Raw genomic sequence first — 27,983 nt, forward strand, 5'->3', positions numbered from 1 at the left:
TGAGAACTGTACAAGGAATCACAGATCACTGTACAAGTATCACACACAGGGCCATATAGGAGGGATACACAAAGCACTGTTACAAGGGGGCTTCACACCAAGGGCTGTACCGTGAGGAGTTCATGTAGATCACCATATGGGGAGGAGGGGATCTTGCTGAGGCCCATACACAGCTTTAAATTTGAATAAATACTCAATTTGGTGTGATAATAACCAGCCGGTTTCATTTCCAGATCCTCTGGAATATTCCCTCTAAGATTTAACAGAAGCAATAAAAGAGAGTGTGTAGTTGCTACAGTTTGCTTACTCCCATCACCAGGTCATCTAGTGTTTAGTTAACAAGATACAAGTAGCAGACAAGTAGCATACAGTTGAGTAAAACACTTCAAATAAACTTACCACCTCCCTCACACGATCAGATACGGACAGGGTATTTTAATCATTGTAGAATGATTCCAAAATCATTTCTAGAGGCACTCTGCTAATTCAGTATTTTGCTGCATCATTTGGCTTCCTTATACTAATTAATCTGTAAACAAATCTGCCTAACACTCTTAATTTGTACACATTGGTCAATCAGTATATTTTTCTATTTGAAGAGATACGAGAATACGTGGGAATCATGCCACATGATCTCCAATGAGAAAATAACTGTTGTGGTAGATAAGGGATCTATGGATGCTATTTATATAGACTTTCAGAAGGCATTCAACAAGGATCTATATAAAAGATTGTTAAAGATGAGAGATGAGAGTACATAGAATTAGTGGTAACCTATTGACTTGGATAGGGAACTAGTTAGCAGGTAGGAGAAGGAGATTAAGAATAATGGTCATGTACTCAAATGGCAGGACGTGGCTGGTGGTGACCCCAAGGGATCTACATTGGTGCTGCAGCTTTTCACTGGATGAATGAAGAGAGGGTTGTGCATCTAAGTTTTTTAAATTCATTCATGGGATATGGGCATTGCTGACAAGGCCAGCATTTATTGTCCATCCCTAATTGCCCTCGAGAAGGTGGTGGTGAGCTGCCTTCTTGAACTGCTGCAGTCCATGTGGGGTAGGTACACCCACAATGCTGTTAGGAAGGAAGTTCCAGGATTTTGGCCCAGGAACGGCGATATAGTTCCAAGTCAGGATGGTGTGTGGCTTGGAGGGGAACTTGCAGGTGGCGGTATTCCCATGTAACTGCTGCCATTGTCCTTCTAGGCGGTAGAGGTTGCAGGTTTGGAAGGTGCTGCCAAAGTTTGCTGATGACGCTAAGTTAGCTGTAAATAGTATAGATGGGAGCAGAAAGTTGCAAAAGGACATTGATAGATTAAATGAGTGAGCAAAACTGTGGCAGATGGAGTTCATCAGCCCTGGACCTGAAAAAAAATAGATCAGAGTATTTTCTAAATGGTGAGAAGCTAAGAACTGTGGATGAGCAGAGAGATTTAGGGGTTCAAGTACAGAAATCACTAAAAGCTAATGGAGAGGTTAAAAAGTTAAAAGGGCTAATGGGATGTTGGCTTTATCTCAAAATGGCTGGAATACAAAGGGGTGGAAGTTATTGTACAGTTATATAAAGCTCTGGTTAGACCCCATCTGGAGAGTAACTGCATTCAGTTCTGGTCACTGCACCTCAGGATGGATAGATTGACCTTGGAGGGGTGCAGTGCAGATTCACCAGAATGATACTGGGGTTAAAAGTGTTAAGTTATGAGGACAGTTTGCATAAACTCACCAGGTATTCACTTGCATACAGAAGATTAAGGGGTGATCTAATTGAGACGTTTAAGATGACTAAAGGAGCTGTTAGGATAGACAGAGAGAAACTATTTCCTCTGGTGGAGGAAGTCCAGAACAAAGGGGCATAACTTTAAAATTAGCGCTAAGCTGTTCAGGGGTGGTGTCAGGAAGCACTTCTTCACACAGAGTAGTGGAAATCTGGAACTCGGTTTCCCCCAAAAAGCTTTTGAGGCCGAGAGCTTAAGTGAAAATTTCAAAACTGAGATTGATAGATGTCTGCTAGACAAGGGTATAAAAGAAATGGAGTCAAGGCAGGTAGATGGAGTTAAGATACATTGAATGGTGGAACAGGCTTGAGCAGCTGAATGATCTACTCCTGTTCCTATGAACTACACACCACAGCTAGGGGTTAACTGTTAAAACTGGGCACACTATCCACATATGGCATGTTGAAGGTTTTGTATCATGCAAGACTTGGAGGGTGAAATGACTCTTGGCTGATAGTGCAAAAGGGGCAACAGTAAATCAGCAGCCTGTTTTATGCCCCACAAGATTTTCTGTTCCATGAAAGAAACACTTGCATTTCTATAGTGTCTTTCACAACCTCAAGATGTCCCAAAGCACTTTACAGCTAATGAAGCACTTGCGAAGCGTAGACATTGTTGTAATGTAGGAAATGTGGCAGCAAATTTGTGCACAGCAAGCTCCCACAAACAATGTGATAATGACCAGATAATCTGTTTTTATGTCAATCAAGGGATAAATATTGGTAGGACACTGGGGAGAACTCCCTGCTCCTCTTCAAAAAGGTGCCATGGGATCTTTTACATCCACCCAAGAGAGCAGACTGGGCCTCAATTTGATGTCCCATCTGGTAGATGGTACCTCTGACAGTACTGCACTGGACTGCCAGCCTGAATTATGTAAAGTGGCTGGAGTGGGACTTGAATCCACAACCTTCTGACTCAGAGGTGTGAGTGTCACCCACTGAGCTAGGGCTGGCACAAGTTAATGGGTATAAAATGTGCCATTGATTCGCTACGACCCTTTATGCATGACTGCTGAAAAACATTTGAACCCCTTGATCTGCTTACTGAAACCACCTTTCTCGGACGCAAAAGTATTGGAGAGAAAGTCGGAACTGGTCACATGCTTAAACTGCGATGACTTTCATAATCAAAACACTCATTGTTCAGATATGAAGATTACCAGCAACTTCATTTGGACCTCGGCAAAAGTCACTGCTTTTTGGTGAGAGGAGTAAGTGATACCAATAGAATATCCATCATGGGCTGTGAAAAAAGGGGAAAATAATCAATGAACATTTACACCCAGTACATTTCATTTACACCACATATGTTTTTTAAATGGGGACAGGAGAGAGAAAAGCAAGGATGGTTGTAGGCTGGAGATTAGAGACTGTTTTGGGTGGCAAAAAATAAATAAATTACAAATATCATTTGTACCTGTTATTCGTACTCAACCATCAGAATTTAACACTTGCCTGTATAACAGCAGTGACTACTGTACTTCAAAATAATTCATCAAATGCTAAGTGCCTTGGGAGTGCGTTAAGACACTATATAGCCACTAGTTCTTTAAAGAACTAACAATTGTGGCTTAACAATTGGGTGGTCTCAAGTCTGGAGCACAGCTGTGAAGTTTAGCTGCTAATATGGCATGTCCCTTTAATACTACTGCTGTAAAGAGGAATTAAATTCAGGGATTTACAACTGGTGAGATTAGAGGGTGGTTTTAACTGTAAATTTCGGGCTGCAGGCTGGTGACTGGCTTTTTAATTTTTAAAAAAAGTGTTTTTTGATCCAACACACTTTGCCCACAGATGCACAACAGAGTCAAAACACGAATGTAACAATTCTTTTAACGACAGAATTGAAGGGCTTATATTTTTCTAAAAATTCCCTCCATTCTCTCCACAGCACATGAAGTAAGTGCAATACCAGGTGCAAGAAAGAGAGTGGGAGGCAGTAATCTGCTCAGGCCTCTGGCAGTAGGTACTTTGTAAAAGGCACCAGCAGGTGGCTGAGTGGGCCGCTCTGACTCACACACTCATCATCTTTCCTTCTTCCTCTGAGGCAGCATGCAGCATTTGGCAGAGGCGGGGTGATCCTTTTTAAGAACAGGCCGTGATAGCTATCAAGCAGCATGAAATACATTGTATCAATCAGAGAAACTATAAGAAATAGATACATTATATCAATCAGAAACATTATCAGATACATTTCATCAATCAGATACATTGTATCTGTGATTACACACTGTGTCAATAAGCTACACATTGTAACTAACAATTCACACCGCCATTTATTGTATTTTTCATGAATAGAGTCGCCGCCTGTTCCCATACACTCACTTATGGCTCCTACATCGCCAGGGCGCCGGTGCCCACTGGCCGCCGCCGCACACACACACACACACTGTGAATCTTGGGCCCAGCCCGGACCGACCCGGCGCCGCTTCCACAACACAATCTCCTGCCTCGGACACGTCACACGTCGCGGCACGTATCCCCAGAGCGATCTCCTGCTCTACTGAAATAGAAGGAGGCTTCAACACGAGAAGCGGCTGCGAACCTGCTGTGCACTTGTTGTTCTCCAGTTGCGCAGTGCTGCTATGCAGCATCGTATAGTTTTATATACATGAGGCAAACTGTATGGATTCAAACTGATATAGTGGACATAATGTTAATGGAAGCGTCTTCACTCCCTCTGTGTTTTCAAACCGCTTGTCCCACAGTCTTGGATGAGCTGCAATCTCCTCCAATAACAAATTGGGAAGACTAAAGCCATTGTCTTCTGCATCCCCCACCCCACCACAGGACCTCCGTTCCCCCGCCACTGATTCCAGCCTATTTGCAGTGTTGTCATTCTATTAACCCCGTGCTGAACTTCCAGTCCCATATCTTCTCCATCACCAAGACTGCCTACTTCCACCTCCATAATGTTGTCAGCCTCTGCCCTGCCTCAGCCCATCTGGTACTCAAACCCTAATCCATGCCTTTGTTAATTTGAATATTCCAATGCTCTCCTGGCCAGCCTCCAATCTTCAACTAGAGCTCATCCAAAACGCTGTTGCTTGTATTGTAATTTGCGCCAAGTCCCGCTCACACATCACCCCCTGTACCCGTTGACTTATATTAGCTCTGGTCCATCAATGCATCAATTCTAAAATTCTCAACCTCATTTTCATTTCCCTAGCTCAGCAAACCTCTTCCAGCCGAAAAGCCTGCACAAGCTCTGCATTCCTCCCATTCTGGCCTCTTGTGCTTTCTTCACGCAACCATTGGCAGCTGTACCTCTGCCGCCGAGGCCCTAAGTTCAGGAGTTACCTCCCTCTCCCCTCCCTGACCCACCTTAAAACCTACCACTTTGACTAAGCTTTTATTCATCAGGACCTAACATCTCCTTCTTTGGCAGTGTCAATTTTTGTCTGCATGCACTCCTTTGAAATGCTTTGGGACACTTTCCTACATTAAAAGGTGTTATATAAATGTAAATTGGTGTTGTTGTAAGCACAGACCAGCACAAAATTCTGTAGAAAACATCGCCGAGGTCGTGCCAGAATTAACCCCAAAATAGAAGATATGGTCACACATATCACAAAGCAATGTGCATCATTATCATTCTGTTGACTTTATCCAAATTGATAAAAATGTGCTACACTTTTATGTATCTAGTCATTTTATGTATTTTCAGGTTTCTAAAAATTGCTTCCTGAAACTAATGGGAACAGAAAAGTGAGTCATTTTCTGAAGCTTACTTGTGCCTCAATGTTTGTTGTTTTTACCTCAAACAGTAGAGATATTTTTGATTTCAGGTTGAGAGATTTACAGTAAATATTCCACAATAGTCAACTTTTAAACTATTTTAGTGTTAGCACTAGTAAGTTTAATTGGTTATGACATTATTTTCAAAGATTTTGTTGACTTTAGACAATATTGTGTGGACAGACAGGCAACAGATTTAAAACCTCTGCCCACCCATTTATCCTTACCCTGAGCCTATCATGGTGTTACTGATGCCCGTCTCACAGGGCTAGTGGGATTTTGCAGTTCAGCATGACACTGTCAAGCACACATGCTTCATGCCAGCGTACTGTTGACCGTGTAATAGATAGGATTGTCAGGATTTCTGCTGGTGCCAAGCTTCCCACCAGTCCTAGCTCCAAAAGTGACATTACAACAGAGGGGATTTAGGCAGAAGAAGCAACCCCCTCACCTCACCGCCCCACCCCCCCAACATTTGCAAATGAGACCAAAAAGAGCCAGAAAAGGCTTTGGAAATGGGTTCTGCCCCAAAAACGCAGCCCCAACCTAGATTATGTTAATTTCATGCCGATGAAACAGCCCAAAATTTCTGTGCTATTATGTTACTGTTTACATAGTATTTCCTAATGTTTATATATATTTGTGTACATTTTGGCACTGATTAGAGTACTGACCTCTCTGCTTTCCTTTATTGAGCACTTTCCTACAGCTTCTAGTTTCTTGATCAAAAGGGCTGAGATCAAGGCGCAAGGAGATTGGTGGAACAAAAAGCAGAACCTGTATAATGTTATGGGAATGGATATTGTGGATCACCAATACACAGTCACCCATCAAGGGTGTCACACAATTTTAGTTAAGGTAGGGTAAAGGAGCACCAGCCAGGTATGGTTCTGTAATTAGCCCTCTTGCCTGTGTGTCAGAAGATTGTGGGTTCAAGTCCTGTTTCAGAGACTTGAACACAAAATCCAGGTTGACACTCCTGTGCAGTATGGAGATAATGTTGCAATGTTTGAGGTGCTGTCTTTCAGATAAGAAATTAAAATAAGGCCCCATTTGCCCCCTCAGATGGATGTAAAAGATCCTATGGCACTATTCAAAGAAAAGCAAGGGAGTTCTCCTTGCCAATATATATCTCTCAACAAAGATCACTAAAACAGATTATCTTGTCATTTTCAGATTGCTGATTGTGGGACCCTGCTATGTTCAAATTGGCTGCTATGTCTCCTATATTGCAACAGTCAAAAGGTTTTTATTGACTGTGAAGCAATTTGGGACATGCTGAGGTTGTGAAAGGCTCTATACAAATACAAGTTCTTTTTATTTCTTTCAACAATTGAGCCAGAATAGAAGAAAGCTCACCTCCTCTTTCTCTACATGCCAGATACCTCCTACCCCGCTCCCCCAACCTTTGACAAGTGCCATCATTTTACTTGTAAATTGAATCATAGTAACATAGAAAATAGGAGCAGGAGTAGGCCATTCGACCCTGCTCCACCATTCATTATGATCATGGCTTATCATCCAACTCAATAACCTGTTCCCACTTTCACCCCGTACCCTTTGATCCCTTTAGACCCAAGAGCTATATCTAACTCCTTCTTGAAAACATACAATGTTTTGGCCTCAACTGCTTTCTGTGGTAGCGAATTCCACAGGCTCACCACTCTCTGGGTGAAGAAATTTCTCCTCATCTCAGTCCTGAAAGGTTTACCCTGTATTCTTAGACTACGACCGCTGGTTCTGAACTCCCCACCATCAGGAACATCCTTCCTGCATCTACCCTGTCAAGTCCTGTTAGAAACCTATAAAATTCTAGGAGATTCCCCCCCCCCCCTCACTCTTCTGAACTCCAGTGAATATAATCCTAACTGACTCAATCTCTCCTCATATGTCAGTCCCACCATCCCAGGAATCGGTCTGGTAAACCTTCTCTGCACTCCCTCTATAGCAAGAACATCCTTCCTCAGATAAGGAGACAAAACTGCACACAATATTCCATGTGTGGCCTCACCAAGGCTCTGTATAATTGCAGCAAGACATCCCTGCTCCTGTACTCGAATCCTGTGGCTATGAAGTCCAACATACCATTTGCCTTTTTTACCGCCTATTGCACCTGCATGCTTACCTTCAGCGACTGGTGTACGAGAACACCCAGGTCTCGCTGCATATTCCCCTCTCTGTTTATAGCTGTTCAGATAATAATCTGTCTTCCTGTTTTTGCTACCAAAGTGGATAACCTCACATTTATCCACATTATACTGCATCTGCCATGCATTTGCCCACTCACTCAACTTGTTCAAATCACCCTGAAGCCTCTCTGCATCCTCCTCACAACTCACCCTCCCACTGCATTTTGTGTCATCTGCAAATCTGGAGATATTACATTTAGTTCCCTCATCTAAATCATTAATATACATTGTGAATAGCTGGGGTCCTAGTACCGATCCCTGCGGTACCCCATTAGTCACTGCCTGCCATTCGTAAAAAGACCCATTTATCCCTACTCTTTGTTTCCTGTCTGCCAACCAATTTTCTATCTATTGCAATACACTACCCCCAATCCCATGCACTTCAATTTTACATGCTAATCTCTTATGTGGGACTTTGCCGAAAGCCTTCTGAAAGTCCAAATAAACCACATCCACTGGCTCCCCCTCATCAACTCTACTAGTTACATCCTCAAAGAATTCTAATAGATTTGTCAAGCATGATGTCCCTTTCGTAAATCCATGCTGACTCTGCCCGATTCTACCACTGTTCTCCGAGTGCTCTGCTATAAAATCTTTGATAATGGACTCTAGAATTTTCCCCACTACCAATGTCAGGCTGACTGGTCTATAATTCCCTGCTTTCTCTCTACCTTGTGTCCTCCTTTGTGAAGACAGAACCAAAGTATGCATTTAGTTGGTCAGCCATTTCTTTGTTCCCCATAATAAATTCCCCTGTTTCTGACTGTAAGGGATCTACATTAGTCTTCACCAATCTTATTCTCTTCACATACCTATAGAAACTTTTAGAGTCAGTTTTTATGTTCCCCGCAAGCTTGCTCTCGTACTCTATTTTCCCCTTCTTAATCAATCCCCTGGTTTTCCTTTGCTGAATTCTAAACTGCTCCCAATCCTCAAGTCTGTTGTTTTTTCTGGCAAATTTATATGCCTCTTCCTTGCATCTAATGCTATCTCTAATTTCCCTTGTAAGCCATGGTTTAGCTACCTTTCCCGTTTTACTTTTGCGCCAGACAGGGATAAACAATTGTTGCAGTTCATCCATGCGCTCTTTAAATGTTTGCCATTGCCTATCCACAGTCATCCCTTTAAGTAACGTTTTCCAATCTGTCATAGCAAACTTGCACCTCATACCTTCATAGTTTCCTTCACTAAGATTCAGGACCTTAGTCTCGGAATCAACTACGTCACTCTCCATCTTGATGAAGAATTCTATTATATTATGGGCACTCATCCCCAAGGGGTCTCGCACCACTAGATTGTCAATTATTCCTTTCTCATTACAATATTCCTTTCTCATTACACAATACCCAGTCTAGGATGGCCTGTTCTCTAGTTGGTTCCTCAACATATTGGTCAAAAAAACCATCCTGTATACACTCCAAGAATTCCTCCTCTACGGTATTGTGACTAATTTGATTTGCCCAATCTATATACAGATTAATGTCACCCACAAAATTACAGATGTTCCTTTATCGCATGCATCTCTAATTTCCTGTTTAATGCCATTCCCAACACCACTACAGTTTGGGTGTGTACATACAATCCCCACTAATGTTTTCTGCCCCTTAGTGTTTCTCAGCTCTACCCATACAGATTCCACATCGTCAGAGATAATATCCTTCCTCACTATTGCATTAATTTCCTCTTTAACCAGCAATGCAACTCCACCGCCTTTTGCTTTTTGTCTGTTCTTCCTAAATACTGAATACCCATGGATGTTCATTTCCCATCCCTGGTCACCTTGCAGCCATGTCTCCCTAATCCCGACTATATCATACCCGGTTACATCTATTTGCATGATTAATTCATCCACTTTATTGCGACTGCTCCGCGAGTTAAGGCACAAAGCCTTAAGGCTTGTCTTTTTAACATTACTTGTCCCCTTCCCACTATTTTTCACTGTGGCCCTGTTTGATTCTGGCCCTTGATTTCTCTGCCTATCCCTTTTCTTATTCCCCTTACTGTCTTTTGTTCTGGTCTTTGATTCCCCCCTCCTCTGACTCCTTAAAAAGGTTCCCATCTCCAAGCCATTTTAGTTTAAATCCTCCCCAACCACTCTAGCAAATACTCCCCCTAGGACATCAGATGTCTGCAAATGATAGCACCACAGATCTGGTCAAATGCCAACCAGTTCAGGTAATTTTCCACAGTGCCATCTGTCTTCTCCCGGCACTCACCGCAGAGGCCCATTTATCCACTCTTCTGTTAATTGACAATCCATTAGCTGCAGCCTGCCTGCAGTGTGGACTCTGCAGATGATTTTATTGGGGTCAAGTTACATGTAACCTTTTCTGCCTTTGGTGATCATTAACTGAACAAATGCTAACCCATTCCTCATGAGTTAATGACACACATTAATGAAGTATCAATTATATAAAATCCCTGCAGGTTGTTTCTTGAATTCAACAGTTGTTGAACATTTAGCAAATAAAGACTTGCATTTATATAGCACCTTTTATGACTACTGGACGTCTCAAAGCCTTTTACAACCAATTAAGTGCTTTTGAACTGTTGTCACTGTTGTAAAGTAGGAAACATAGCAGGCAATTTGCACACAGCAAGCTCCCATAGACAGCAATGTGGTAATGACCAGATAATCTGTTTTTATGATGTTGATTGAGAGATAAATATTGGCCCCAAGGATAACTCCCCAACTCTTTTTCGAAATAGTGCCTTGGGATCTTTTACATCCACCTGAGCAGGCAGATGGGGCCTTGGTTTAACATCTCATCTGAAAGACAGCACCTCCGACAGTGCAGCACTCCCGCAATACAGCACTCCCTCAGTACTGCACTGGAGCGTCAGCCTTGATTTTTGTGCTCAAGCTCTAGAGTGGAACTTGAACGGGGAACCTTGTGACTCAGAGGTGAGAATACTACCGACTAAACCGCAGCTGGCACTGTAATCAGTACAGATCATTGTATGCTGTATAAAATTAAGGTTAGCTACCTGTAAGATGTTGTTGTGGTACTGACCTTCATAACCTTATATTACTGCACGTTAGCCATGCAGTATTTAACAGCTAACTTTGTTGCAAAAGAACTCTACAGGACTAATTTTCCAACCTCACACTCCCTGTGGAGCGCCTAAGCAGGCAGGAGTGCATATTGGAGATTCATTCATACACGACATCATTTTCCAGTACAAGCTGCTGACGGGTGAGCAGGAAGTTGGAAAACTACCTGTAACATTGATAGTCCCAGTTTCCATACCCTATCCATTCATTGTTAGACGTGCCTCGGTAGGTAGCACTCTTGTCAGAAAGTCGAGGGTGCAGGCTGCACTCCAGATGAGAAATTAAAGCGAGGCTCCCTCTGCTCCCTCAGGTGGACGAAAAAGATCCCACAACACTACTCCGAAGAGCAGGGGCATTTTCCGCAGTCTCCCTCGCTTTGGGACGTCTTGAGGTCTTGAAAGGCATTATAGAATTGCAAATCTTTCATTACAACTGGCACATAAGAAAGGTTCTATATTCAAGCATAGCTGAAATTCCTATTCAAATGAAAAGTAAAATTCCATATTGCTCCCCCATAGTAGTGGCTTAAAGCTATGGTTTTAAAAAAAAAGTTGTCTAGTCTTTGTAGTCTCCCTTTACTTGGTCACAAAAGGAGTTTAAAACCAGTGGAATTATGTCCGCCAGCCTTCATACAAATATTACAAAGTTTTGTGGGTTATCTCTGCAGCTTGAGGGCGGAGCTGAGCTAAATTCAAACAAGTGCACACTGTGTGGATTTTGAATATGTAATTCAAAAATCAACAAACCCGGGCAACTGTTCAACTTTAAATCAGTTAGGTCTGTTCAAAATCTTGGGAGCCGAGTTGAGTCAAGTCAGTTGGAACATTCAGAGGAAACTAGGCATGACTGGCTAGCTCCTGTGGTTAGAAAAAGAATACCAACTATAAAAAGGTCAACTATAAAATAGTAGTTTAATTTTTGGATGTCTTCATTTGAGCTGATTAGTATAACTGTTATAAACATATATAAACATGTATTTTATATTGTTATATATTTATTTGTTCATCTTTTTTCCCCTTTTTAGTTAAAGGCTGAAATGAGGTCAGATTTTGTGAAGCTGTACCACTTTTAGAAGATGTGAAAGAGCAGTATATGGAAAGGTTGTTTGTTTGTCATCTTGGGGCAGGTTACCAAAAACTTATATCAGGAGCTGAGAATCCAGCTATGAAAGTAAAGTCGATGCAGTAGTCACAGTCTCCAGAGTAAAAGAGCAGAAAGCAAAGCCAACAAATTGCTCCAGCAAACTCTACATTTTCCTTTTGAAGTAAGATCCACTTAGCAGCAATTGATAATGAGTGAGCTTCTCAAAGTTGCTGCAGTATTATATATATTTTTGTGTAGTGAATGATTGAGCTGGCTGCAAAATAGAATGTCTGGCAATGGCAGTTTGGAACTGAACCAATCCTCTATTGCAGACTTGGTATTACTGAGCCAAGGTATGTCTACAGTACTCCAGGGTACAGTTGATGGTTGACCTGGCTCATTAAATAAGATCTGGAGAGATTTGGAACTGTGTTCGGGTCTGAGTAAGAAGACTAACCTAATAACAGTACAACCCAATGCCCTAACAGATAATTTGGCCTTGGCTAGACAAGTAGCAGGAAGCTTACCTGTGCTGTGTCCTCCGTAAATAAACAAGGAAAATAGCCATTGTTAAGCATGTGATCTTAATATTTGTACTCACGAGGTGTGTGCATGTGAATGTTAACCTTTTTGTGCGTTTGTTGGTAAAATAGTGAGATGTAAAACAGAGTGTGGGTGAGTGCTTTTTGATCATTTTAGTTGAACAGCAAACTTCAGCACTATGGAAACACTAGTAACATTGAGACAGGAGCTGTCATAATGCTCAGTTCGACTCATCACAATAACCATTCCAGGCCAGCAGAAGAAAGCAAACCAAACCAATAACTAGCAGCCCCAACAGAACATGTCATTGGCAACAGGCAGGCAGCATCCAGTCGTGTTCTAGATGGAGAATGGGGGCAGGTCTGGAGAGTCTGGTTGTGTGAGGCAACATTCTCAGCCATCATTCTGATAAAGTCAAAATCCTACTTGCAGTGCTGGACAAAAAGCTAAGATATATGTTGCCTAATAAATGCACGCCTGAATTCCAAACTTCAGCGGAAGAGAAAGACTGCAAAGTTTCATAACGACTGACAGTGAATACTTATGAGGTATATCTACCTGTATTGTGCGTAAGGCACGTTCTACTAAATTCAGTGCAGATAACTGTTAAAACAGTGTTGCGATGTCACACCTCTGACTCATCAGCAATTTCTGTTGGACAACACTGGGGTAAAGCACGGCCAACACAGCAGGAACTCTGCCCTCTCCCCTCCCCCATGAACCAATATAGAAAACCAACCAGGTTATTTTCCATATTGGCAACCCGTCCACTTCCCCCACCTGGTTGAGATGCTGCCTAGCAATCCGGTAGCACTCTGGTTTATTCCCAAAACTATCCTAAAAGTTTTTAGGGGTGAAGAGTTAGTGCTACCTAGTTTTTTTTCGAATTACTCTCCAGGATTGCCCGAAAAAAAAGAGGCGGACTCTCAGAAGAAAAAAATCTAGCCCGAAGTTTCAAAAGCTGGTCATACTGAACAGAAATTAGCCATTTCTTTTTGATCAAACTGCAGCAAGAAGGCATTGAAAATAATTTATTCTTCTGAATCTTTTTATGCAAGTGTGTCTACTTGAGGTTTCCCAGCATTTCTCACTCACTGACCTATTCTGAACTTCTGTGTATGTATTGAAGAGGGTGCAGATTCACACAAGATGTACAAGAATTCTTTTCCCTCCTCACAGCGCTCATGTTGATGCTTCAGACGTTTACATGTCCTGCTAGCTTGGTGCACGGTTCCAGCAATGAATTGCCACAACACTCGTGTTCTCCGAGGAGGAATCAGAGTCCTGCCATTTTAAACTTAGCCTTTTGTAAGTTTGCATCAACCACATCAGGAGTCAGAATCAATTCAGTGAAAAGACAGACATTCTGTGGTGAAAAAACTGCATCAAGAACTTCATTCTCACATTCTGTAGTTGATGAATGCATAAGTTTATTACATAGGATTACAGTATAGGCCATGCAGTCCAACAAACACCTATTTGGGTGTTTAGGCTTCACACGAGCCTTCCCTATTAACATAACCTTCTATTCCTTTCTTCCTCATATTTATCCAGCTCCCACTTAAATGCATCCATACTATTTACCTCAACCATTTCACCTGGTAGCGCGTTCCACATTCTCCTCATCATTCTCTGCTTTAGGAAGTTTCACCTGACTTCCCTATCAGTGATCATCTTACATTTATGGCCCCAAGTTTTGGACTCCCCCACACATTGAGACTAGGTAGTTTGTGGAGGAGAGTGCAAGAAAATAGGAGAGCTTGACAATGGCAAACAGGTAAAGAAAAAGCAGCGTCATTAATGCTCCCTATCAGGACCAGAAAAATACATTCTAACATTCTCAGTACTTGATAGAACAGAATTGGAACACAAGAAATCAGAAGGTAGATTTTTCATCTTTGCACCCTGGCATGGAGCTTTGCATATCCGAAGCAAATAGCAATGACTTAGAGAGCAGAGGCAAAGCAGGATATTCTGTCCATTAAAATTAATTTGCAAAAAACACTTCATGTTGCCAACAAAAATCATACAGTTGCATAAAAGGGTTAATTTAGAGGCTTTGAGTTAGGCGCTAGCCTCACCAGTGGCGAGGGCAGCAGTGATGAAATCGGTTGCTTTCTTGGTCCTCTGCTGGCGAAGCTCTTTACTGGAAGTAGAATGACCCCTTAAAGGTATTGTTAGTATGATAAAGAGGTATTGGGGTAAATTTTATGAGTTGGCAATTCCATCCTGAAGTTTCATTTGATGGAAGGGTAATCAAAAAATATAGTACAGATATCAGTACACACTATTGACAGCTGTCCCATTGATTATGGAGTCATTGAAATCAATCAGAACAGGGAACGGTTGAAGGAAAATAAGAGCGCAAGAAATAGGACCAGGGAGTAGGCCCTACGGCCCCTTAAGCCTACATAGCCAGATGATAAAATCAAGGCTTATCTTCCACCCCAACTCCACCTTCCTGCTCTATCCCTAAATCCCTCCGATGTGTTTAGCGGGCAAAAATCTATCAATCTCAGTCTTGAATAAACTCGAGTGAGCAACCACAACCCTCTGGGGTACAGAATTCTAAAGATTCACAACCTTAATGAAACTTCTCAAGTCAATCTTAAATGGCCAACCCCTTATCCTGAGACCGAGTTCTACACTCTCCAGCCAGGGGAAACAGCCTGATCAATACTTGCAATGACCACATACAGAAAAACAAAAAATTGGATTTACCTGACTTTCAGCTTTGTCAAGAGTTTCTGAAGTGCACAATAAGGCAACAACTTGCATTAATACAGCACCTTTCAATGTAGTAAAGCATCCCAAGGCACTTCACAACATCATCAAACTCAATCTGACACTGATCCACATTAGGACAGACGACCATAAACTTGGTCAAAGAGGTAGGTTTTAAAGAAATACCTTAAATGGGGAGAGAGAAGTAGAGAGGTGCAGGGAGATTCCCAATAGAATTAGGAATTGGGGCGGCACAGTGGTGCAGTGGTTAGCACTGCAACCTCACAGCTCCAGCGACCCGGGTTCAATTCCGGGTACTGCCTGTGTGGAGTTTGCAAGTTCTCCCTGTGTCTGCGTGGGTTTCCTCCGGGTGCTCCGGTTTCCTCCCACAGCCAAAAGACTTGCAGGTTGGTAGGTAAACTGGCCATTATAAATTGCCCCTAGTATAGGTAGGTGGTAGGGAAATATAGGGACAGGTGGGGATGTGGTAGGAATATGGGATTAGTGTAGGATTAGTATAAATGGGTGGTTGATGGTCGGCACAGGCTCGGTGGGCCGAAGGGCCTGTTTCAGTGCTGTATCTCTGAACAGTTAAAGATGCCAAACTGCACGACGTCTTCAGCAAACCTGCAAACGGAGCGCAGCGCAGATACACATGGTCAAGATCGGACGGGTCTGCCCGTTCCAGGATTGACTTCCTGTTTGTGTCCCGTCCCGTCACGGTCGGATCCACCGACGTCAAGCCGGTGTTCTTCTCCAACCACTGCCTCTTACTGGCCGACTGTCACTTACAGGACGACCAGCGGGTTGGCAGAGGGACGTGGAAGCTCAATGCTACAGTGCTGACCCCAGAGAACGTTGAGGAACTCAAAAGGGATTACAAAGGTTGGAGGACCGTGAAACCCCTCTTTGAGTCTCCAGTTCATTGGTGGGAAGCGATTAAGGAGAACATCAAGAGGTTCTTCATCCACAAAGGTGTTCAGAGGGCGAGAGAGAGAGAGGGAAATGTCCCGACTCCAGAAAAGTATGCAAAATCTGCTCCGGTTGCAGTCAATGGGGGTCGAGGTCAAGAGCCAGCAGGCCTCGCTCTTTGCCAAGGAGGCCTCCAAGATTATCTTCCGGTCCAGAGTCCGCTCCAGCGAGCGGAATGAGACGTGCTCGCGTTACTTCTTCCAAAAGGTACACAAAGAGAGCTCTGTTATCAGCAGCCTGAAGGAAGAAGATGGCTCGGTAACGTCTTCGCAGTCCGACATACTAAGGATCAGCAAATCCTTTTATGCTGGGCTGTATGACGCAAAGCACACAGACAGCAGAGCCTCCCAGTCCTTCCTGTCATCTATCACAGAGGTCTTAGATGACAGCAGGAGGGAGAGACTGGACAAGCCGCTAACTCTGGACGAGCTGACAAAGGCCGTCGAGTCTTTCGAGACGAGTAAAACTCCTGGAAGCGACGGCTTACCGGTCGAGTTGTACTCGGCCCTGTGGGACTGGGTCGGCCTGGACCTGCTGGAAGTATACGAGAGTATGCTCCTGGCCGGCAGCATGTCAGAATCCATGAGGAAAGGCATCATCACCCTCATTTACAAGCGGAATGGGGAGAGGGCAGAAATTAGAAATTGGCGGCCCATCTCACTGCTTAATGTTGACTACAAGATTCTGTCCAAAGTCATAGCCAGTCGAGTCAAGTCTGCTCTGGAGTTGGTGATCCACCCCGATCAGACTTGTACTGTACCCGGCAGGAAGATCTCTGATAGTCTCGCGCTACTCAGGGATACGATCGCCTATGTATGGGACAGGAGGGTGGACACCTGCCTCATCAGCCTGGACCAGGAGAAGGCTTTTGACAGGATATCGCACACCGACATGATGGATGTGCTTTCCAAAATGGGGTTTGGGGAGGGAATCTGCAATTGGATCCAACTGCTCTACACAAACATCAGTAGCGCAGTCTCAATCAATGGGTGGGAATCGGAAAGTTTCCCGATCAAATCTGGAGTCAGACAGGGCTGTCCTCTCTCCCCAGTCTTGTTTGTTTGCTGTATTGAACCCTTTGCTGAATCTATTAGGAAGGATGCGAGCATAAGAGGGGTGACAATCCCAGGCAGCGGAGGCACTCAGGTTAAAACCTCCCTGTTCATGGATGACGTCGCCGTCTTCTGCTCGGATCCGCTGTCCGTGCGCAGACTGATGAGCATCTGCGACCAGTTCGAACTGGCCTCGGGAGCCAAAGTTAACCACGGCAAGAGCGAGGCCATATTCTTTGTCCCCTTCACCGTCAGGTCAGATTACCTGAAGGTGCTGGGGATATGGTTCGGAAGGGCCGGGGCGTGCATCAAAACCTGGGAGGAGCGAGTAGCCAAGGTACGACAAAAGTTGACCATGTGGGGGCAGTGATCTCTCTCCATTGTGGGTAAGAACCTGGTCATCAGGTGCGAGGCGCTCACGTTGTTGCTGTACGTGGCGCAGGTCTGGCCCATTCCCGACTCCTGCGCTGTGGCGGTCACCCGAGCCATTTTCCGCTTCATCTGGGGATCTAAAATGGACTGGGTCCGGAGGGACACGATGTTCAAATCTCTGGATAAGGGCGGGAAAAATGTACCCAACGTGGCCCTCATCCTGAGGACCACCTTCGTGTGCGGCTGCATCAAGCTGTGTGTAGATCTCCAGTACGCAAACTTCAAGTGTCACTACGTGCTGAGGTTCTATCTGTCCCCGGTGTTGCGAAGGATGGGCCTGGTCACATTGCCGCGGAACGCTCCATGCAGTTGGACCGTGCCCTACCACCTATCCTTCGTGGAGCAGTTTCTGCGGGAAAACACCTTCGACCACCGATCCATCAGGCAGTAGTCGGCACGGAATGTCCTCAAGGCCCTACGGGAAAAGGAGATGGTGGATCCTGTCAGATGGTTCCCCGAGCAGACCGCCAAAGTCATTTGGCGAAATGCCTCATCACCAGAACTTTCAAACAAGCACCAAGACGTAGCTTGGCTGGTGGTGAGAAGGGCCCTCCCCGTCAGATCCTTCATGCATGTCCGAAGTCTCGCCCCCTCCGCGCAATGTCCCCGCGGTGGCTGTGGTGGGGAAGAGACGGTCGCCCACCTCCTCCTGGAATGTGTCTTTGCAAAGCAGGTGTGGAAAGAGATGCAGTGGTTTTTGTCGAGGTTCATCCCAAGCAGCTCTGTAACACAGGAGTCTGTGCTCTACGGGCTGTTCCCAGGGACGCACACCCAGACAAACATCAACTGCTGCTGGAGGACTATCAATTCGGTGAAAGACGCCCTTTAGTCTGCCCGAAACTTGCTGGTCTTCCAGAGCAAAGAGTTGTCCACCACCGAATGTTGCAGACTGGCACATTCCAAGGTCCAGGACTACGTGCTGAGGGGCACACTAAAGCTTGGGGCAGCCGCAGCAAAGGCTCCATGGGGAAAGACCACAATGTAAGGTCCCCCCACCAAGCTGAACTGAGGGGCTGGATCCATGGGAAACCCCTCGAACTGTATCAGGAAAGTTTCTGTCTCCTGTATAATGTAAAAATGTATATGGCATGACAATGAAATGGAAGGGTTGTGAGGCAACTCATGATTGTATAGAAGGAAACTGATCACCTTTGCACTGTTTGCATTTTTTGACTTGATGCTATTTTAAACTGTTTGGGAATGTAATTTTTACAGATTTTTATGAATAAAGTATATTTTGGAAATAAAAAAAACTTGGCTAATAATCTAGAGGCCTGGACTAATAATCTGGAGACGAATTCAAATTTCACCACGATAGCTGGGGAATTTTAAATTCAGTTAATAAATAAATCTGGAATAAAAATACTCGTAATAATGGTGACCGTGAAACTACCGGATTGTCGTAAAAACCCAAATGGTTCACAAATGTCCTTTAGGGAAGGAAATCTGCCATCCTTACCCAGTCTGGCCTGTATGTGACTCCAAACCCACAGCAATGTGGTTGACTCTCAACTCCCCTCTGAAACGGCCTACCAAAAGTCGAGTGTATTTATCTGGTTATAAAATGCTTTGGGAAGTCCCATGGTCATGAAAGGCACTATACACAAAACTTTTATTCTTTTCAGTTGTACCAAACTGCTACAACACAGATTACAGCCGTCCAGAAAGAACAGCCGTTGCCACCTTCACAAGGGTAAATAGGGATGGACAATAAAATGCCAGCCTTGCCAGCAATGTCCACATCCCAAGAATTTGTTTTTTTAAAAAAGATTGTTCAGCCAAAGATGGTGATGAAGAGTGTCACTAAAATGCTCAGATAATCAGCCCCTGTATTAGTAGCGCAACAGTTTATTTAATAGCCCAAGATTTAACCAGAGAGAAATCCAGCATAAACCATTAGCAACCAAAAATCAATAGAACAGCTAAAGTTAGATGACATACAACAGTCCATATTGTCCTGAATGGATTTAGACAGTTGACTGATAGTAAGTATCCAGTTACTTTTAAGGTACTCATCAATATTTAACCCCACTATTTGCTTGGTGCTAGCTTGGAGACAGTTAAGTTAAAAGCAAAATACTGCCGATGCTGGAAATCTGAAATAAAAACAAGAAATGTTGGAAATACTCAGCAGGTCTGGCGGCATCTGTGGAGAGAGAAGCAGAGTTAACGTTTCAGGTCAGTGACCCTTCTTCAGAACTGTTAAATTAAGTATCTCAATTAATTCACTGCTATGTCGAGTTGTAGCTCAGCAAGTAGCACTTCTACCTTCGAGTAACAAGGTTGTGGGTTGAGTGACTTGAGCACATAATCTAGGCTGACGCATCCGCGCAGTATTGAGGAAGTATTGCACTTACGGTGGTCCTGTCTTTTCAAAAGCTGCATACGCTAAATATGCGCTCTCAGTGGTTCTTGCACTGCACAGTGGTGATGCTGAAAGTGTATTAAAGCGAATAAAATAAAAGCAAAATACTGCAGATGCGAATAAAATAAAAGCAAAATACTGCAGAAAAACAAAAATGGCTGGAAATACTCAGCAGGTGCATTAAAGCGAACCTTGCTTTTATTGTGTAAAGTCAGCACAATATGTTACAAATATCCAAAGTGAAGGCGGCTCAATGCTGTGATTGCATTTTAGGAGATGCTTCATCTTTTGAGCGCTATCCCTCAGTTACAATCAGTTTGCATTCTTGCCATTGCACTTTTCTATTTGCAGCTTGTTTTCAGGACAATAATTTTTTTTTACAAAAACCTGTTGGCGCTGGCCAGTTGCAGCTGAACCAGCTGACAGGAAAAAGGATTGGCACACCCTGGTTTATTTTTGCAAATTATACCTGACACTTGCATAATAACTCGACAGAGGTGATGTACTTAACGTGCAAGTATTGGAAAGCCTTACCCTTGCTTTACAGGAGGGTTGCGACTAGTTAACCGCTTTGACGCCAGTTCCAAGCAAGGCCCCGCCCCCTCGCTGCCGTGACGCAGATTTCAATGCTGGCCCCGCCCACCCATTGCGAGCTGTCTGTGACGTCGATAGGGATGCGCAGTTGGGGACGACGCAAGTTCCTCGAGCCTTCGCTGATGTTAGCGGCTGTCGGTTGTGCGGCGGCTGAAATTTGCTTCAGAGGCCAGGCGCATTCCTCCTCAGATTTGCCCGCCCATTGCGTGTTTGAATCGGTTAAGCGATAAGTCGCTTTGCTTCAGTCAGATCAGGTGAGTGAATGAAGCGCCCCTCTCACCCTCCCAACCATGTCTTGCCCACCCCGCTCGACTGGGGATGAGAAGCTTTATGAGCTAGCGGTGCGGCGGCCTTTTCCTCCGCTGCCGCCGCCTGTCGAGTGCTGCGTGAGAGAGACATCCGGGGCTTTGAGCGACCCCCTGCGCCGCAAGCGGCGGAACGGTCGGGAGGCGCGGTTGTCACGGTAACCGGGTCAGTCACGAGCGCGGGGGAGAGGGGGCGAGGCCACCACGCCCTTTCCTGACTCCTCCCCCTTGCCGGATTGTTTTTGATGGACTGTACGGCGAAGCGGTAGCAGCTGGTGAATTTATGTAAGGAGTAAGCCATAATACCAGGTTTTTAACCGGCATCGCTTGTTGATTGATTCCACCCACCTGGCCCAAGGTTTTGAAGAGACAAAAACTTAAGGGAACGTTCCGGGTTGCTGTAACAAATTGCTGCATTTCAAGCATTTGAGGTATCGTCAACAAATCTGGCTTTTCCTCCCTGTATTTTTTTTTTAAAAACTCGCATTCACTAATGTGGGGGTTTTTTTCGAGGTCGGTGCCGACAAATTGCTAGTGTTGTGTTAAAACAAAATATTCATAACTTTCCAATAGCATTACTTATTGTAAGTCTTATAAAATACCATATTATAAGCATATCAGTGTTATATCGTGTATTATGCAGCCATGGTGATTCTGCGTTCTTTTAAGGCCACAAGATTTAATGACACTGTACTTACAGTACAGAAACGGGGCTATTCAGCCCAAAAGGTTCATGTCGATATTTTCTGCTTCACAAGAGCCTCCTCCCAGCTTTCTTCCTACTCCAGTAACATATCCTCCTGTTTCTTTAAGTCAACACAGGATCCAAGTGCATTTTGTTACAATTTGCTGTGATGTAGTACTAATTTTTTATGTAGTGTACTGTCAGTGCTGTCCTCCCTAGTTTACTAAGTGCTATATAATGACTAACTTACGCACAATTTCAGAGTATCTAATTACAGTAAATTACAGTCAGAAGGGTACCCATTTACCTTGTCTATGCTGGAGGTATTACCATGTGGGTCTGTTTATCAAAGTTGATTCTTGCATCTCATCTTTAGTGATGGAGCTTATTTGCTGCAGTCTGGTAAACAATCACCGCACCAAATGTTAAGTGGGGTGGTGCTTGTGATCAGTGTCTATTTTTCTTGTCTTTAGAGCTGCTTCGGAAGAAGTGTAGGGTGGTGATGGCCACATTCAGCATCATTGTTTCAAATTACAATGATCATGCTCAGTTTGAGATTGCATCATTCATTCCCTGCGTCCAATTTATCGCATACTTCACTGTGCTGAAAGCGACTGTGTTGTCGCTTGTCGTGACTGCAGTCTGGCAGCTAACTTCAAATGCAAGACTGTGTGGCCTGATGTTTGTTGCTTTGCTGATGACATATTCTTTGACTGGCCAGCCAGCAGGTGTAGTGACTCAGCCCAGATAAGGGAAAGCAGCTTGTTGGTATGTACAGAATGCCTCAGCCATTATCGTTGCCAGTTACGTAGTCACAAGCAACGACGTTAAAATTGTTTCACTTTAAAGCAAAAGTAAGTAGTGTGGAAAATGCAATGTGTTGCAATATATTGATTGAAACGTACAAGATCCTGAGGGGTCTTGACAGGATGGATGTGGAAAGGATGTTTCCCCTTGTGGGAGAATCTAGAACTAGCGGTCACTGATTTAAAAATAAGTGTTACCCATTTAAGACAGAGATGAGAATTTTTTTCTCTGAGGGTCATGAGTCTTTGGAATTCTCTGCTCACAAGGCAGTGGAAACAGAATCATTGAATATTTTTAAGGAAGAGGTAGATAGATTCTTGATAAAGAGATGGAAGGTTATCGGGGGTAGGTGAAAATGTGGAGTAATCAGTTCAGCCATGAACCTATTGAATGGCGGAGTAGGCTTGAAGGGCCGAGTGACCTACACCTGCTCCTAATTCGTATGTTCGTATATAAGCAGGGGAGCATCTGAGGTATGGGCTACTAATGCATTGTCAGCTGGAATACTGAAAAAAGTCAGATCTTTGGTTCAATCAGGGAAAAGTGTAGCTGTAATGATTTGAGCAGTCTTTGGAGATGGGTCTGAATTACTTACTGTTACATTGTGTTTGTGGGAGGAAGTACAATTATGTATTTATGGGATAAAAACAAGAAATGCTGGAACCACTCAGCAGGTCTGGCAGCATCTGTGGAAAGAGAAGCAGAGTTAACTTTTCGGGTCAGCGATCCTTCATCGGGGCTATTTATGGGGCTTTGCATCTTTAATCATCTGGGTAGTTTTACAAATGTATGGAAAGATGCCTTTTTTTTTTTGAAGGATGTTCACAAAGTTTCTTTGGACAGTTATAGCATTCTGGCAGTAGTTTAATATATTCTGCATGGTGCTCTGCACCTTAACCTATCTGGGTTTGTGCATATGTGTGTAATTGAATGTTTCAGATGTGGAAGCAAGAGTCGATACTGATTATTATCATAAGATGCCTCAATCTGACACAAAAGCAAAATACTATGGATATTGGAAATCTGAAACAAAAATAAAGTGCCAGAAATACTCAGGAGGCCAAAGGGTGGCGCAGTGGTTAGCACCGCAGCCTCACAGCTCCAGGGACCCGGGTTCGATTCCGGGTACTGCCTGTGTGGAGTTTGCAAGTTCTCCCTGTGTCTGCGTGGGTTTTCTCCGGGTGCTCCGGTTTCCTCCCACAAGCCAAAAGACTTGCAGGTTGATAGGTAAATTGGCCATTATAAATTGTCACTAGTATAGGTAGGTGGTAGGGAAATATAGGGACAGGTGGGGATGTGGTAGGAATATGGGATTAGTGTAGGATTAGTATAAATGGGTGGTTGATGTTCGGCACAGACTCGGTGGGCCGAAGGGCCTGTTTCAGTGCTGTATCTCTAATCTAATCTTAAAAAAAAAACTGCATCTGTGGAGAGAGAAACAGAGTTACCATTTCAGGTTGATGACCTTTCATCAGAACTGATGAAAAGCCATCAAGCTGAAATGTTAATTCTCGGCCTGATTTTAACTCTGTATAAGTGAATGGGTTTTGAATGGATTAAATTTGGGCCCTCTGTTTCTCTCTCCACAGATGCTGCCTGACCTGCTGAATACCTCAGTGTAACCTGTTTAAATTTGTTTCTAAAAAGTCATTTTTTCCCCTCGTCTGTTTCCCATCAGACCTTTCCATTTCTGCGATCTCATTTAATTGCAGTGTTATCACTGTTTTCATATTTCATAATTCAATCTTGCGTGTCCAAGATGGCTCCTGGGCTGGAAGCTCCCTAGGAAGCTCCCTTGCTGTTCAACTCTATCCATGGCCATCTGCTCCCATCCCTAACGGTTTCTCCCCCAATCTGCCCTCTTAAACTGTTTAAATTCCCCTGGCTCTTTAAATCAGTTCATTTTAGCCCTATCTAAAAGTTAACAGTTAGTTTAGTGTATGTTACCTGGGCCCACTGCCCTCCCCCAGCCACACCTGCTCTTTGTTTTCTCAATGAAATTGATCCGGATGAAACTGACGAGCACAGCTGCCGATACTTCAATCTCCGATCCTGCTGTCTTCACAGTCCAGAGTGTCTGCAGCCACGGCATGCGGTAAGTCCATTGAGGTGAAGAAGGAGCTGCGGGACCCGAGAGAAGTCCTGTGAAAAGGTGCCCCGAACACCCAAAACATCCACGAACGGCCCCCCCGGCCGCAACTTCAAAGCGCCCGCGGGAGATGGCTCGGAGAGCATCTGCAGCGCACTGTCGGCAATGCTGCATGCCTTTATTTAAACCACTGCAAAAAAAAAAACCCTTAGCAAATGTAATCACCTCTAAGTCTGCCAAATGATGCTTCACCTCCCGAAGGACGTGGATGAGCTTTCCGGACGTCGATGGTGGGCACTGAGGAAATGGCTTATTACCTGCACCAGATTCCACCCCCCCTTTACCCCCCTTCCACCCCCCCCACCCCCGTCCCCTTCCCTGCTCCACCCTCTCAGCTCACCCCCTCACAACCCCGTCCCAGCCCGCCCCCCCCTCGCACCATCTTCACCCCGCACCCCCTTCCCCTGCACCCCACCCCCTCCCTCTACCCCTCCCCCTTGCATCCCCCCCTCCCACCGGCACCATCCTACACCTGTGTAGGGGCCCCAACAACCCCACTGCCTTGTGGGCGTCTCGGGAGAGACCAAGGCTAAGGGAGTAAACCCTAACAGAAAATCCGGAGCGGAACCCCGTAGGCGGTCATGTGTCACCTTTGGCATGTTTCCGGCAGTTCCTGCAGCCATACTGGTGCCAAACGTCGTGTCCTGCACTCCTTTGGACCCCACCAGAAAGGCCGAGAGGGGGGTTTTGACGACTGGGCAACTCTCAACCTCCATAAATTTGCCCAGGCATGCGCCATGGAGAGGTCACTCCATAGTTGCCTCACAGCGACTAAAACAACACGGAAGGCAGCAGTTACGGGTTATAAGTCCAGATAAATTGGCGTAGAAACTGGGCGCCACGGGTTGCCTTTGTCGGTGGGAGAGGTCATTGCACCTCACTGGACAGCTACCGCCCGCCTCAAACCGGGCAGCCCCCGGTCAATAAGGTTCTGTCCCGCCACAGTCTGCCTGCTTCAATGGGTGCTTGGAGCTCAGGGTCATTGCCCGAAAGGTGGACTGATACACCGCACCAAACAACATGAAAAAAGGAAAGAAGGTACCAGCCCTTCGCTTTGCAAGCTGGAACGTCAGAACTATGTGTCCTGGCCTGTCGGAAGACCTTACACAAATCAACGATTCTCGGAAGACCGCCATCATTAACAACGAGCTCAGTAGATTCAATGTGGACATTGCAGCACTTCAGGAGACTCGCCTTCCCGCGAGTGGCTCTCTAGCAGAGCAAGACTACACCTTCTTCTGGCAGGGCAGGGATCCTGAAGAACCAAGACAGCATGGAGTGGGCTTCGCCATCAGAAACTCCTTGCTCAGCATGATAGAGCCTCCCTCAAATGGCTCGGAACGCATACTGTCCATCCGACTGCTCACCACCTCTGGTCCAGTACACCTACTCAGCATCTATGCTCCAACACTCTGCTCCGCACCTGAAGCTAAAGACCAGTTCTATGAACAACTCCATAACATCATTAGCAGCATCCCCAACACCGAACACCTATTCCTGCTGGGGGACTTTAATGCCAGGGTTGGGGCCGACCATGACTCATGGCCCTCCTGCCTTGGGCGCTATGGCGTTGGAAGGATGAATGAGAACGGGCAGAGACTGCTTGAGTTGTGTACCTATCATAACCTCTGCATCACCAACTCGTTCTTTCACACTAAACCCTGTCACCAGGTTTCATGGAGGCACCCAAGATCACGTCGTTGGCACCAGCTAGACCTCATTGTCACAAGGCGAGCCGCCTTAAACAGTGTTCAAATCACACGCAGCTTCCACAGTGCGGACTGCGACACCGACCACTCCCTGGTGTGCAGCAAGGTTAGACTCAGACCAAAGAAGTTGCATCATTCCAAGCAGAAGGGCCACCCGCGCATCAACACGAGCAGAATTTCTCACCCACAGCTGTTACAAAAATTTCTAAATTCACTTGTAACAGCCCTTCAAAACACTCCCACAGGGGATGCTGAGACCAAGTGGGCCCACATCAGAGACGCCATCTATGAGTCAGCTTTGACCACCTACGGCAAAAGTGCGAAGAGAAATGCAGACTGGTTTCAATCTCATAATGAAGAGCTGGAACCTGTCATAGCCGCTAAGCGCATTGCACTTTTGAACTACAAGAAAGCCCCCAGCGATTTAACATCCGCAGCACTTAAAGCAGCCAGAAGTACTGCACAAAGAACAGCTAGGCGTTGCGCAAACGACTACTGGCAACACCTATGCAGTCATATTCAGCTGGCCTCAGACACCGGAAACATCAGAGGAATGTATGATGGCATGAAGAGAGCTCTTGGGCCAACCATCAAGAAGATCACCCCCCTCAAATCTAAATCGGGGGACATAATCACTGACCAACGCAAACAGATGGACCGCTGGGTTGAGCACTACCTAGAACTGTACTCCAGGGAGAATGCTGTCACTGAGACTGCCCTCAATGCAGCCCAGCCTCTACCAGTCATGGATGAGCTGGACATACAGCCAACCAAATCGGAACTCAGTGATGCCATTGATTCCCTAGCCAGCGGAAAAGCCCCTGGGAAGGACAGCATTACCCCTGAAATAATCAAGAGTGCCAAGCCTGCTATACTCTCAGCACTACATGAACTGCTATGCCTGTGCTGGGACGAGGGAGCAGTACCCCAGGACATGCGCGATGCCAACATCATCACCCTCTATAAAAACAAAGGTGACCGCGGTGACTGCAACAACTACCGTGGAATCTCCCTGCTCAGCATAGTGGGGAAAGTCTTTGCTCGAGTCGCTCTGAACAGGCTCCAGAAGCTGGCCGAGCGCGTCTACCCTGAGGCACAGTGTGGCTTTCGTGCAGAGAGATCGACTATTGACATGCTGTTCTCCCTTCGTCAGATACAGGAGAAATGCCGTGAACAACAGATGCCCCTCTACATTGCTTTCATTGATCTCACCAAAGCCTTTGACCTCATCAGCAGACGTGGTCTCTTCAGACTACTAGAAAAGATCGGATGTCCACCAAAGCTACTAAGTATCATCACCTCATTCCATGACAATATGAAAGGCACAATTCAACATGGTGGCTCCTCATCAGAGCCCTTTCCTATCCTGAGTGGTGTGAAACAGGGCTGTGTTCTCGCACCCACACTTTTTGGGATTTTCTTCTCCCTGCTGCTTTCACATGCGTTCAAATCCTCTGAAGAAGGAATTTTCCTCCACACAAGATCAGGGGGCAGGTTGTTGAACCTTGCCCGTCTAAGAGCGAAGTCCAAAGTACGGAAAGTCCTCATCAGAGAACTCCTCTTTGCTGACTATGCTGCTTTAACATCTCACACTGAAGAATGCCTGCAGAGTCTCATCGACAGGTTTGCGTCTGCCTGCAATGAATTTGGCCTAACCATCAGCCTCAAGAAAACGAACATCATGGGGCAGGATGTCAGAAATGCTCCATCCATCAATATTGGCGACCACGCTCTGGAAGTGGTTCAAGAGTTCACCTACCTAGGCTCAACTATCACCAGTAACCTGTCTCTAGATGCAGAAA

At 45.0% G+C, this 27,983-nt stretch overlaps 2 protein-coding genes across 10 annotated transcripts in view; one reads left to right on the plus strand and one right to left on the minus strand.

Moving 5' to 3' along the window:
• Window positions 1–20,939, minus strand: part of pomgnt2 (protein O-linked mannose N-acetylglucosaminyltransferase 2 (beta 1,4-)) — a 41,130-nt gene extending 20,191 nt beyond the window's left edge. For 2 of the 7 annotated variants that reach the window (XM_068032568.1, XM_068032570.1), the window contains exons 1-2: window positions 4,105–4,273; window positions 2,940–3,022 (exon numbers count right to left, since the gene is read on the minus strand). The gene's annotated coding sequence lies outside the window, so the exon portion shown is untranslated. The other 5 variants (XM_068032569.1, XM_068032571.1, XM_068032573.1 and 2 more) reach the window with 5 other exon arrangements.
• Window positions 20,593–27,983, plus strand: part of snrka (SNF related kinase a) — a 48,020-nt gene continuing 40,629 nt past the window's right edge. Inside the window, exon 1 of one of the 3 annotated variants that reach the window (XM_068032565.1) lies at window positions 20,593–20,780. The gene's annotated coding sequence lies outside the window, so the exon portion shown is untranslated. Of the gene's footprint in view, window positions 20,781–21,081; window positions 21,263–27,983 lie in introns of those variants that run through there. The other 2 variants (XM_068032567.1, XM_068032566.1) reach the window with 2 other exon arrangements.

The sequence above is a fragment of the Heterodontus francisci genome, chromosome 5 (genome assembly GCF_036365525.1).
Source record: "Heterodontus francisci isolate sHetFra1 chromosome 5, sHetFra1.hap1, whole genome shotgun sequence".
Classification (NCBI taxonomy): domain Eukaryota; kingdom Metazoa; phylum Chordata; class Chondrichthyes; order Heterodontiformes; family Heterodontidae; genus Heterodontus; species Heterodontus francisci.